General features: G+C 52.3%; 1 long non-coding RNA gene across 1 annotated transcript; it reads left to right on the plus strand.

The window, feature by feature from the left end:
• The first annotated feature begins 363 nt into the window (after window positions 1-363).
• LOC135364137 (uncharacterized) lies at window positions 364-6,661 on the plus strand. Its single transcript, XR_010410792.1, has 3 exons — window positions 364-602; window positions 1,865-3,249; window positions 3,572-6,661. It is a non-coding gene; the product is annotated as an uncharacterized LOC135364137 (long non-coding RNA).
• Window positions 6,662-10,655: the final 3,994 nt, after the last annotated feature.

Below are 10,655 nucleotides of genomic sequence, written 5' to 3' on the forward strand. Positions count from 1 at the left end.
TTGGAAATATTTCCCCCAGCTTGTCCTTTGTGTTTCGATTTGTGTATAGAGCTTTTGTTGTCAGAACTTGGCAAATTTTATGTCATTAAATGTGTCCGGGTTTTTTTGGTTTTCTGTTTAGAAAGGTCTTAGTCACTCTAAAATAACAAAAAGATGGTCACCCATGTTTTCTTTCATGACCTCTATGGTTTCTTTTTCTATTTAAATATTTTATTTATCTGGAATTTATTATATTATACATGTGAGGCCAGGATACAATTAGGATGTAGGAACTTTGTGAGATTCCAGACCCTCCATCGATTTCCTGTGGTTCTGATTTTTGTTAACATCTGTTTCCACAGAGTGATTAGAAGGGTTAGAAGGAAAATGGCTGGTGCTTGTCTTCACGTTCAGGGACAGTAAGGAAAGGAGGAGGAATCAAGACTGGGACACAGTCTTCAGACAACATTGGTAAGATGGGGTGCAGTGCCCACAGGAGGGGAAACAGGTGAGCCCCTGCAGCACAGAAGAAAGGAGGGCAGATCCAACCGGGATAAGCCTGTATGTCAAGTTGGTGGAGGCTCTTTGTGCTGAACACCAAATCAACCTAATTAAGATTGATGGTAAGAAACTAGGGGAATGGGTGGGCCTCTGTAAAAATGACAGAGGGAAAACCCCGCAACATGGTCAGTTGTAGTTGTATGGTGATTAAGGGCGATGGCAAAGGATGTCCTTGAGTAATCTTTCAAATGCAAGAAATGAACAAATAAAAAACTTAGTTCTCTTTCCGAAGGAAGGAAGGAGGGAAGGAAGGAAGGAGGGAGGGAGGGAAGGAAGGAAGGAAGGAAGGGAGGGAGGGAGGGAGGGAGGGAGGGAGGAAGGAAGGAAGGGAGGGAGGAAGGAAGGAAAAAAGGAAGGGAAGGGAAGGATATGTCTCTTGAGAAGAGTTTAGGGAGCAAGAGAAAGACCCCTGTAGCGTCCACTGCACCCCAACCCCATACCAGGGAGCATTCTATACTCTTGCCATCTGCTTTCCAGTCTTTCAGCCCAGAAGTCTGGGCTCCGCAGTGTGTATTCCTTCCACAAGTATTTACTGACCACCTACTCTGAGCTCAAGAAAGGACCATTGCCTCTGAGGTAGTGATAATGGAAGTTTGTAATAAGAACCCTGAGGCAGCACTGGGCGTGGAGTCTACTTGGAATTCTCTCTCTCCCTCTCTAATCCCCCCACCCCCTGTGCTTTCTCTCTCTCTCAAAAAAAAAGCATTTAAAAAAATAAGAACCCTGAGGCAGCAAGAAGAGTGCTGGTGAGGAATCTGCCACACTGCAGGAAGTCATTTTAGAAAGATTTCCTTCAGACGTGGCATTTAAAATTTTGTTCTTTAGATCTGAAAAAGTAATTCCCTGATTCTGTTGGAAAAAAGGAAAATGGCTCATTAGTAACAGTCATGCCCACCCGTGCTTTCCCTGACTGTGCTCCTCCCTCTTTCAGGAGCGGTCAGAGCTCAGGAGCACCCTGAGGGATGGGCACCATCCGGTGCAGCTATCCTGGCCCCCGTTAGCAGAGGCTGGAGTTCAAGGGCTCACAAGCAGTGGGCCCCAGTAGCTTCCACAATAGCATGCGTACATCTGTTCCTGCGTGTCCGCATTGCTCTGGAATCATCTTTCATGTGACCTTTCCCCATTGGAAGGCACAGATCATGCGTCTTGGTGTGGTGGGTGCTCCAGGAAGGGCTGGATGAATGCATGAATCAGTGATGGTGGAGAGCGGGGTGTGGCGCTGGGCCCGTGGGCCAGGCCTCGCTGAGGACCTCGGCAGGTAAGGGAGGCCCAAGCGCGGCCTGCGGGGGAACATGGCCCCTTACATCTGCTTCCTTGCATACAGGGTTGGCTGAGAAATGGCCATCAGCACCCAGACCTGTGTCGGCGGCCCTCCCTGCTAGGCGGGTGAGCTCCAGTGAGTGGGCAGCCGCTCCTCTCCGGAACTTCAGCAACTGCAGGCCCTGTTGGTCACCCACCCGCATTCCCTGAGCCCTTTCCTGCTGACTCACTGCAGTCCCGCCACAGCCCAGCTGGGGCCGGATGGGGGGAGAGGAGGCCACCTCAGGACCCAGGAATGCTCTGCTGCCCGGCGCTGAAGGGGGCCAACTAACTCCGGAGTTTCTGCTGCTCTGGGGAGTGATGACCAGGAACTGGACTGTCTGAAGACCCGAGTGGACCCCTCTGTCCCTGACTTAGTCACAGCCAGGCTCTTGTGTATCCCCGTTTCTGAGAACAAGGCTTCCCCAGCCCCTTACCCCCGCCGCTTGTGTTAAAGCCCAGTTCACAGCGGCCCCACAGTTGTACGTTCCATGTGGCCTGTGACCGTCCGTGGTCCTGTGGGATTGCCTATGACCATGTGTCCTCATGCGCCAGTGAGTGGGGTTGAATGTACAGAAGTTGTGCAGAGGGGTGTGAGTCTGCGTGTGACTGCGTGGGCTTCAGAATCCCCTTGTGTACCCCGTGTGTACCCCGTGTGTGTCCAGCCGCACGGGATGAGTGCAGATGAGTGGGTGGGGGTGCGGGCACGCAGTTAAGGCTCACTGTGCAGCGTGTGTGATCCCGACGGGCTGTATGTCACGGCTTGCGGATGCATGATGGCCTGCGGTTACGTGTGATTCCCCGTGGTTGCGTCCTGCTGAGTGTCATAGCGCGCGATGGATGGGGTGGCCTGCATAGGATTCTTCAGGACCATGTGTGGGTTCCGCGGCACAGGCCCGGGGGGGCAGGGGTCTGCAGCTCCAAATCCACAGCCAGTAACAGATAGGGGTGTGTGTGTGTGTGTGTATCCGTTGTGCACTTTCTACTTTTCTAGCTTCGAAGCACCTTTTCTAGCTTCGATCCCTGAGGAGCCCGTAGAGGCTCCCACTTATGAAAGGAAGTGGAACTAGGCTGCAGAATGCTCTTCCCCTGGGTCACTGACTGGTTTAGAGTGGTTTCTTGGAAGTCAGGCTGGGCTTCAGGGCAATGCCAGCCCATTGGAAGTCTCACAGCAGCCGGCTCCCCGCGCTGACAAAGTGTCCGCCCAGCCCTGGCGGGGGGCCCGGCTGCCTCCTGCCCCTGCAGGGACGCAGCCAGCTTCTCTCAGCCCTGGCCATCTGCTCTCACCCTCCCCATACCTAATCCTGGGGCAGAAGGAAGCCAGGCATCCAGCTCCCCTTCTCTTCCCAGCCTGAAGACAAGCGCCTGCCTTTTAAGGGGTTTACCACTGACAGTTTCAGGAAAAGCACAGTGAGTAACAAAAGCATCCCACAAGAAGGATTTACAGATGCTGCAGACTTTTAGCAGCTGTTACAGTCCTGGCCCCTGGATGGCTGCCTCCACTCTGCTCCCCCGGGCTGGCGGGGGGGGGGAGGGGATCTTCCTGTCTGACCTGTCTTAAAGGGACCCGCCTGCGCCAGGACAGGCGGACCCCACCCAGGTAGGACCCTCCTCACCGCTACCCCTCCCACACTGAGGCCGGTCCTCGGCCTCTCTGAAGTGACTCCAGCGCCCAGGGCCATGGCTCTGCCCAGAAATGACAGACATGATCCCTCTGGTTTCTCTTCTGCAGATTAGATTTGGGCAACAGCTGTTCAGATGTGCGAGCCTCCAACAGACTCCGTGTCTGCTGGGAAGGAATCTCTGTGCTCGGGGTCTGGATCATCCGCCATGGCTGGTGTGGGCTGGGCTGAGGGTGAGTGACGTGGTACAATCCAGCAGAAGGAGCACCCGGAGGGGAGAAAGTGCTGGAAGCAGGGGAAGCAGAGGGAAAGAAGAAACGAGGAGCTGGAGAGCCAGAATGTCCTGAATGGAGACTTGGGGTGGGGCCAGGAAAAGTGTGTGTGTGTGTGTCCCCTCCCCCAGCACCAGCAGGCCCACAGACCTGGGTGCAAAAGGTGTTGTAGAGAGAAAACTTGGGACTAGCAGCTCAGGATACCTAAGTTCTGTCCTAACTGCCACCCAGCCTCTGTGTGACCAGGGAAAGCCCCTTTCCCTCTCTGGGCTTTCGTTCATCCACCTTGAAGACAGACAACAAAGGAAAATGTGAAGGATGGGGCCAGAGGCATGAGTCAGTGCTCAACAAACATGACTCCTCATCTAGTAACCTAAGGACAGCCGTCGACCCCTTCCCAGGGGTTGAGACCCTTCCCCAGCCCAGACAGTCCATTTCTGAAAGAATCCATCTTTTCTTCCCTCATCAGCACGGGCAGGGCCCTCCACACCCAGATCCCACGAGGACCCTGCTCAGAGCTGGGGGTGAAGGTAGGGGTTTGAACAGTAAGAAGGGAAGAAAGCTGGGGGTGGAGGGAGGTGGGCAGACATGGCGACGAGGGCCGCAGGGCTTCCCGTAGCAGAGCTTGACATTGGTACCTGCCAAGACTCTTCCTGCTCCTCCCCGACTTGCCCATCCAACCTGCACCTGTTCCCTCCCTCCCCGCCAACCAGCACACATTCCTTAGGCCTATAACTCTGGACTCAAGTCATTCTGGTTGGTGCTATGGCTCAACATTCATGGAGTTTCCAAGCTAAATTCAACATCCTAGACCCACCAGAGGCAAGAAAATTTAGTAAGATACAGGCCTTATCTGTCAAGAACGTTTAATGACAATTGCAAGAACACCTATTTGATCACACTAGATAATACCACGTGGCAAATTCAACTGCCTTCAAGATCTAGACAGATGGGGCGCCTGGGTGGCTCAGTTGGTTAAGCGACTGCCTTCGGCTCAGGTCATGATCCTGGAGTCCCAGGATTGAGTCCCGCATCAGGCTCCCTGCTCGGCAGGGAGCCTGCTTCTCCCTCTGACCCTCCCCCCTCTCATGTGCTCTCTCTCTCTCATTCTCTCTGTCTTAAATAAATAAATAAAATCTTTAAAAAAAAAAAAAGATCTAGACAGATGATGTAGGTGGCTGAAGCAGCCTGGTGGAAGGCAGTAGGGCATGGTGGGGCCTGGGGACCTATTTCAAAGTGGGCCAAAGAAAAGATAGCTGCTGCTAACCACCTTTGGTGACATGTCTGAGTTCTTACTAAGTGCCAGGCACTGTGTGAAGAGCTCTCATACGTTATTTTCCTTAGTTCTCTTAAGAATTCTATGAGAGGGACGGGGTTGCTTAGTCAGTTAAGCATCTGCCCTCGGCTCAGGTCATGATCCCAGGGTCCTGGAATCGAGTCCCACGTTGGGCTCCCTGCTTAGCGGGGAGCCTGCTTCTCCCTCTGCTGCTCCCCCCTGCTTATGCTCTCTCTCTCTGACAAATAAATAAAATCTTAAAAAAGAGAGAGAGAGAGAGAGTTAAAAAAGAGAAAAGAATTCTATGACAGAGGGATTAGCATTGTAGGAGACAGAGTCTAAAGTGACCGGCATGATCCCTGTATCCTCATGTTCATGCTTTTGTGTAATCCCCTCCCCTTGAGAGTGGGCAGGACCTGTGACTTGTTTCTAACCAATAGAATAACCAAGATGCCAATATCTAACCAATACTGGCAGAAGTGGTGGGGCATCCCTCCCATGATTACCTGGCATCACAAAAGACTCAGTCTTACTTGCAGATTGGTATAGAGACTTCCTCTCTTGCTGACATTGAAGAAGCAAGCTGTCAAGTTGTGAGAGAGCCCATGGAGAGGGCATCCTGGCTGGGAACTATGGGTGCCCTCTAGGAACTAGGGCAGCCTCCAGCCTGCAGCCGACAAAAGGATTTCAGTCCCACCACCACCAGGAGATGAATTCTGTCAGCCACCTGTGTGAGCCTAGAAGTGGATCCATCCCCACTGGAGCATCCAGATGAAAGCGCAGTCCTGGCTGACACCCTGGCCTTGCGGAGGACCCGGGGAAGCTGTGCCCAGACTCCCGCCCCACAGACACCATGGATAACAAATACGCATTGTTTTAAGTTGCTATGTTTATATAACTTATTATGATGCAGTAGAAAATGAAGTACTATCCCCATCTTCCCGATGAGGACCTCAAGCTCTGAGACCGATGAGAGTCATGTGATGAGTAGGAGCCACAGCAGGGGCCTGGACCAGTCCCCAGACTGCAGGCCTACGTTCTCTCCAGGACTCAGGTCTCTGGGTGGCCACCTAGATAGGAGAGGAGTAACCTGCACAGCACTGATTCAATTACCCTATCTTCGTTTCAGTTCAACAATGTGTTGTACTCCTTCCGTGCGCCCAGCCCTGTGCCGGGCGCTGGGGGTACAGCAGTGAGCAGCGCAGACACGGGACCTGCTTTTGGGGAGTGGAAGGTGCAATGAGGGTTGTGAACACTGACAAGGGAGATCAGTGTGACGAGGATTTCAAAACAAGGAGGAATGGGATGAACTGGGAACATGTGCAGGGCAGCAGGCCTCGGCGAAGGCCAGGGATGGTCTCCTTGAGGAAGTGGCATGTCGGTCCCTTGGGGGTAGGCCTGGTGGGGAGTCAGCCCCTCGGCATTGCAAGTGTGTGAGTGGGCGGGTGAGCGGGTAAGCTTTCCTGGTCACAGGTCCCCAGGGAAGAAGGCTCTCCCAGCAATGTGAAATCATCCTGTTTCTGTGCACTGGCTTCCAAGACATCTTGTCCCAAGGACCCAGGGCCTCTATGACTAGGCCGTGACGCCCGTGATGATGGAGCACACTTCCAGGATGCATCATGGGCGGATGGGGCAAGGGCAGGGGTTGCTTAGCCGGGACTCTCATTCCCTAAACATACCTGGACATCTGGTGGTGGCGGGGGGGCGGGTGTTGCGGGGGGAGAACAGCAGGTGGGAGTGAAGGCAAAGCAGGCAGATGAGGAGGGGCAAGGAAATGAGCAGAGCCGGAGAAAAGCGCAGGAATTAGAAAACGGACCCCCCCCCCATGAGCCCAGCTGCAGTCTGCGATGACTCAGCAGACTCGGGGGTCCTTGCCAGTGAGCTGGCAGCATGATATGGATCAGGCAGGGTCCCAGCAGGAAGCAGATGGCACACTCAGATTGGGCCATTCTAGGAGCACTCAATAAAGGGATGATTTTCGGAGGCCGGAACCTGGACCAATAGCAACAGTCCGTCCACTGTTAGGCCTGAAGGGGTAAGAGGCGGACGGGGTGACTAGAACCCATCTGGGAGGAGAGCACCCCTGATGGGAGCTGTGGCCTCAGTTGAGGGAGGCATCCAGATCATGGCTACCCCACAGGAGGTGTCCAGGGGGTGGGTACTAAGTGCCGCACACTCTCGCTCCTCTCTGCCTCCCACATGCTGTCCGTGCTCCCCACTGGTCCCCGTGCAGAGTAAGGGTGCCCCCTCTTGTAATCACCACAGGCCCGCCTCAGTGCACAGAGCAGGGAAGAGAAGGTGGGGAGCAGACCCAATCCCAACCCCATCCCTTCCCAGCTGGGAACTCTGGACAACCTATTTGAACTACTTGGGCCTCAGTTTCCCCCTCTGATAAAGGGGAGGCTGAGCATGCTTATATTCAGTTGTTCTGAATTTGAAACGCAATGATATGTTTAAGGATTCCAGCTTGGAGCCCTGCATGCATTGGCTGGCTGCCAGCCCTTGGTTCCCAAGAGTTCCACAACAAGAACACAAAATCGGGGCCACTGAGAAACCAGACGCCAGCCCAAAAACCCTGGACATCAAACAATGCAAAGATGAGAAGCTTGCTCAGCAGGTCTTACAGTCCCTGCCAGGACTGAAACCCAGAAACTCTGTGTCTCTCTGCAGGGGCCTGTGGGGTGCACGCACGTGCACACACACACACACACACACACAGGCCGCAGCTGCGGGAGGGTGGTGCCCTGTGTCTTAGCCCCTCTGAAGAGAAGCAGCCCTGGGCCTGCCCGAAGCCCAGGGTCTGCACTTGGGTATCTGAGATGGGTGGAGCAGTGGAAGCAGTCCTAGGGCCCGGCGCTGCCTGGAACCCCTCACCCACCTCCCTGGGTAGAAATCCTCCCATGCGCCCGCACGGATGCCACTTAGGTGGGACCCCAGCAGCAACAGGGTGGCCCTGCCTGGGACAGCCCTCCGGGCTTCCAGGACAGACTCTGGGCCCCACCTTGGCCTGCCAGTGACATGACCCCAGTGCCCAGAACAAAGGGGCTTGAGAGAGCCACAGCCTTCTGCCCTTTATTGCTTTATCACCCGTATCTCAGGTTCACAGGAAGAGGGTTTTCAAAGCAGGTCGGCAGTACCACTGCGGTCAGTTGTTTGAAAAGAAAGGAAACCAAAGTAGATCAAAGAACTGCAGGTGCAGCAGATTAAGGCCCTGGGTGGGAAGGGGCCCCGAGGGAAGGGTGTGAAGGCCTGGGGAGGTCTTTCGCAGGAGGAGCGGGAGAAGCTGCTTAGTCTCCCTCAAAAGCAGTCCCTGAGAGGAAGGAGACAGGGCTGCCCCTTCTGCTCTTTAGGTTGACAGAGGATGACTCGATGCATGACAGGGGCAAGCAAAGAGGAACAGGGGTCACTTGGAGGCCTGGCAGGAGCCCAGCGCTGCCCGGCGCCCACGCCTTGTCCTCCTCCAGCTCCTCCTCCAGCTCCTCTGCCCTGGGAGGCCCTGGCGGTGGACCCCAGGCTGCCACCGGCACCCCGCCAAACCCCGCACTGCCGGGGCCTCGCCTGCTGGCAACTGGACCTGCGGGAGCCTCCTGACTGCCCACCCAGCCAGGCTCCGGCCTGGAACTGCAGCGGGGCTCGGGCATGGGCACGCTCCCTTCTCTAAGCCACGCCTACTCTTCTCCAAGCCACGCCTTCCCTTCTCTAAGCCACGCCCAGGAGCATCGGAGAGTCCAAAGGGGAACCATGAAGTTTCCATACCTCCTTCCAATGAGACTGTGATGGAATTTACCAAGTTGCTTATCAGAAGTCTGGGCTGTAAACTTTATTTCACTGCCCGATTTTCCTTTCTCTTCATTCTTCAGGCTTCTTTTCCATTTATTTCATGCTGTTGTGTTGAATGAATCCTTTTTTTTTTTTTGAACGAATCCTTTTTTTTAAGTTGTAAAATATTCCAAAAATTTAGAAATGTATAGGGAATTATATAATGAACATCCTGGTCCCCACCTACCAGCTTTATCAATTCGTAACATATTGCCACATTTGGTTTCATTCTGTTGCTTCTGGTGGTGGTGGTAAAATGGAACTAAGAAAATTTACCATTTCTTAACCATTTCAATTTCTTTTAGAAACCTAGAATTACACATACAGAGGCCCTGTGGCCTCTCTTCCATTCCCTTCCCTTCTTCCCTAGGAACAATCACCACTCTGAATGTGATTCTCTTATAAAATCAATACACGTGATACATGTTTTACTATGAAAACAATCCATACAGTGGAGAAGGACATAAAGCAAGAAGTAAAAATCCTCCTGCTCTCCACAATCTTAAACTTACTCCCCCTGAAGTACCCATTGTTAAAACTTTCCATGCATCTTTCCAGGTATTTTTAAATACATATGAATTATATTTGCTTATTTTCTTTCTTAATAGAGATGAATTTACATTATGTACTATGTTCTCCAATTTGCCTTTTGTTTCTGGTTATTGTAATTCCTTGGACATTTTTCCATGTGAGTACTGATAAATCTACCATATTCTTTTTAACAGCTGCATGGGCTTCTACTTTATTTAATAGTTTCCCATGGAGGGGCATTTAGGTGGTTTCCAGCTACTTCACTATTCTAAACAAGCCTGCACTGAACATCCTTGACATATAGTTTTCCTCACTTGTGGGACTACTGTATATCTGGAAATACCCAGAAGTGCAGTTTCTAGATAAAAAGGTATTGAACACTTGACATCTTAAAGATATTGCTAAATCCCCCCTGGTAAAAATGATCCATTTTAACACCAACCAATAATGAATGAGAGTTCCTGTCTCCCCATATCCTCAAGACTGTGTCTTTTCATACCACTGTCAGCCTTTTATTTATCTTCGTCTGTGAACGGTCTGCTCTTGTCTTTCCCCTAGCATTTTATGGGTTTATTTTTACATTTGAATCTTTGATCCATCTGGAATTAATTTTAGATGCACAATGAGATAGACATTCTTTTCAATTGACAATTACTGTTTTCCCTACTCTGTAAATAGATGGAGTTAAGTACAAAATAAAGGGAAAAGCAGATTTCTCACCACTCCAAACAGGCCACTGTTACCTGATTTTGCCTCCCCACTTGGAACTAGCCCACCTCGAGGCTCTAGGTTAAGGAAAGGAACGCTGCCTCTGCCCACCCTATCTTTATAGTGGATGGGCTGAACACAGATGCTCTGCAAACATCCATTCAGTCATTCAACAAATAGGCAGTCAATGGAACTTCGTTTTCCCCCCAAGGAGAAGTGTATTATACATGTAGGAAGAGGGGGTACAGCTGGATTTTTGGTGGCCAGAGGAGTAGCTGTGGCAGGCTGCAGACAGCTCACCCAATTCCCCCTCTTCTGTTATAACGGGGTTGATGCCAGGCACATGGCTGCCTAGCTAGGGACAGTGTCTCCCAGCCCTGTGAATCTAGCTGAAGCCATACAACTACACTCTCAGCAAGAGAATATGAACAAAGCTGGCATGTGTCCCTCTGGCTATAATGGCTTTAAAATATGACACAAATTCGGGGCGCCTGGGTGGCTCAGTCGGTTAAGTGTCTGCCTTCGGCTCAGGTCATGATCCCAGGGTCCTAGGATGGAGCCCCATATCGGGCTCCTTGCTGAGCGGCA

The sequence above is a fragment of the Mirounga angustirostris genome, unplaced genomic scaffold, assembly GCF_029215605.1.
Source record: "Mirounga angustirostris isolate CCGP_5_RB_7025 unplaced genomic scaffold, mMirAng1.0.hap1 SCAF_4, whole genome shotgun sequence".
Classification (NCBI taxonomy): domain Eukaryota; kingdom Metazoa; phylum Chordata; class Mammalia; order Carnivora; family Phocidae; genus Mirounga; species Mirounga angustirostris.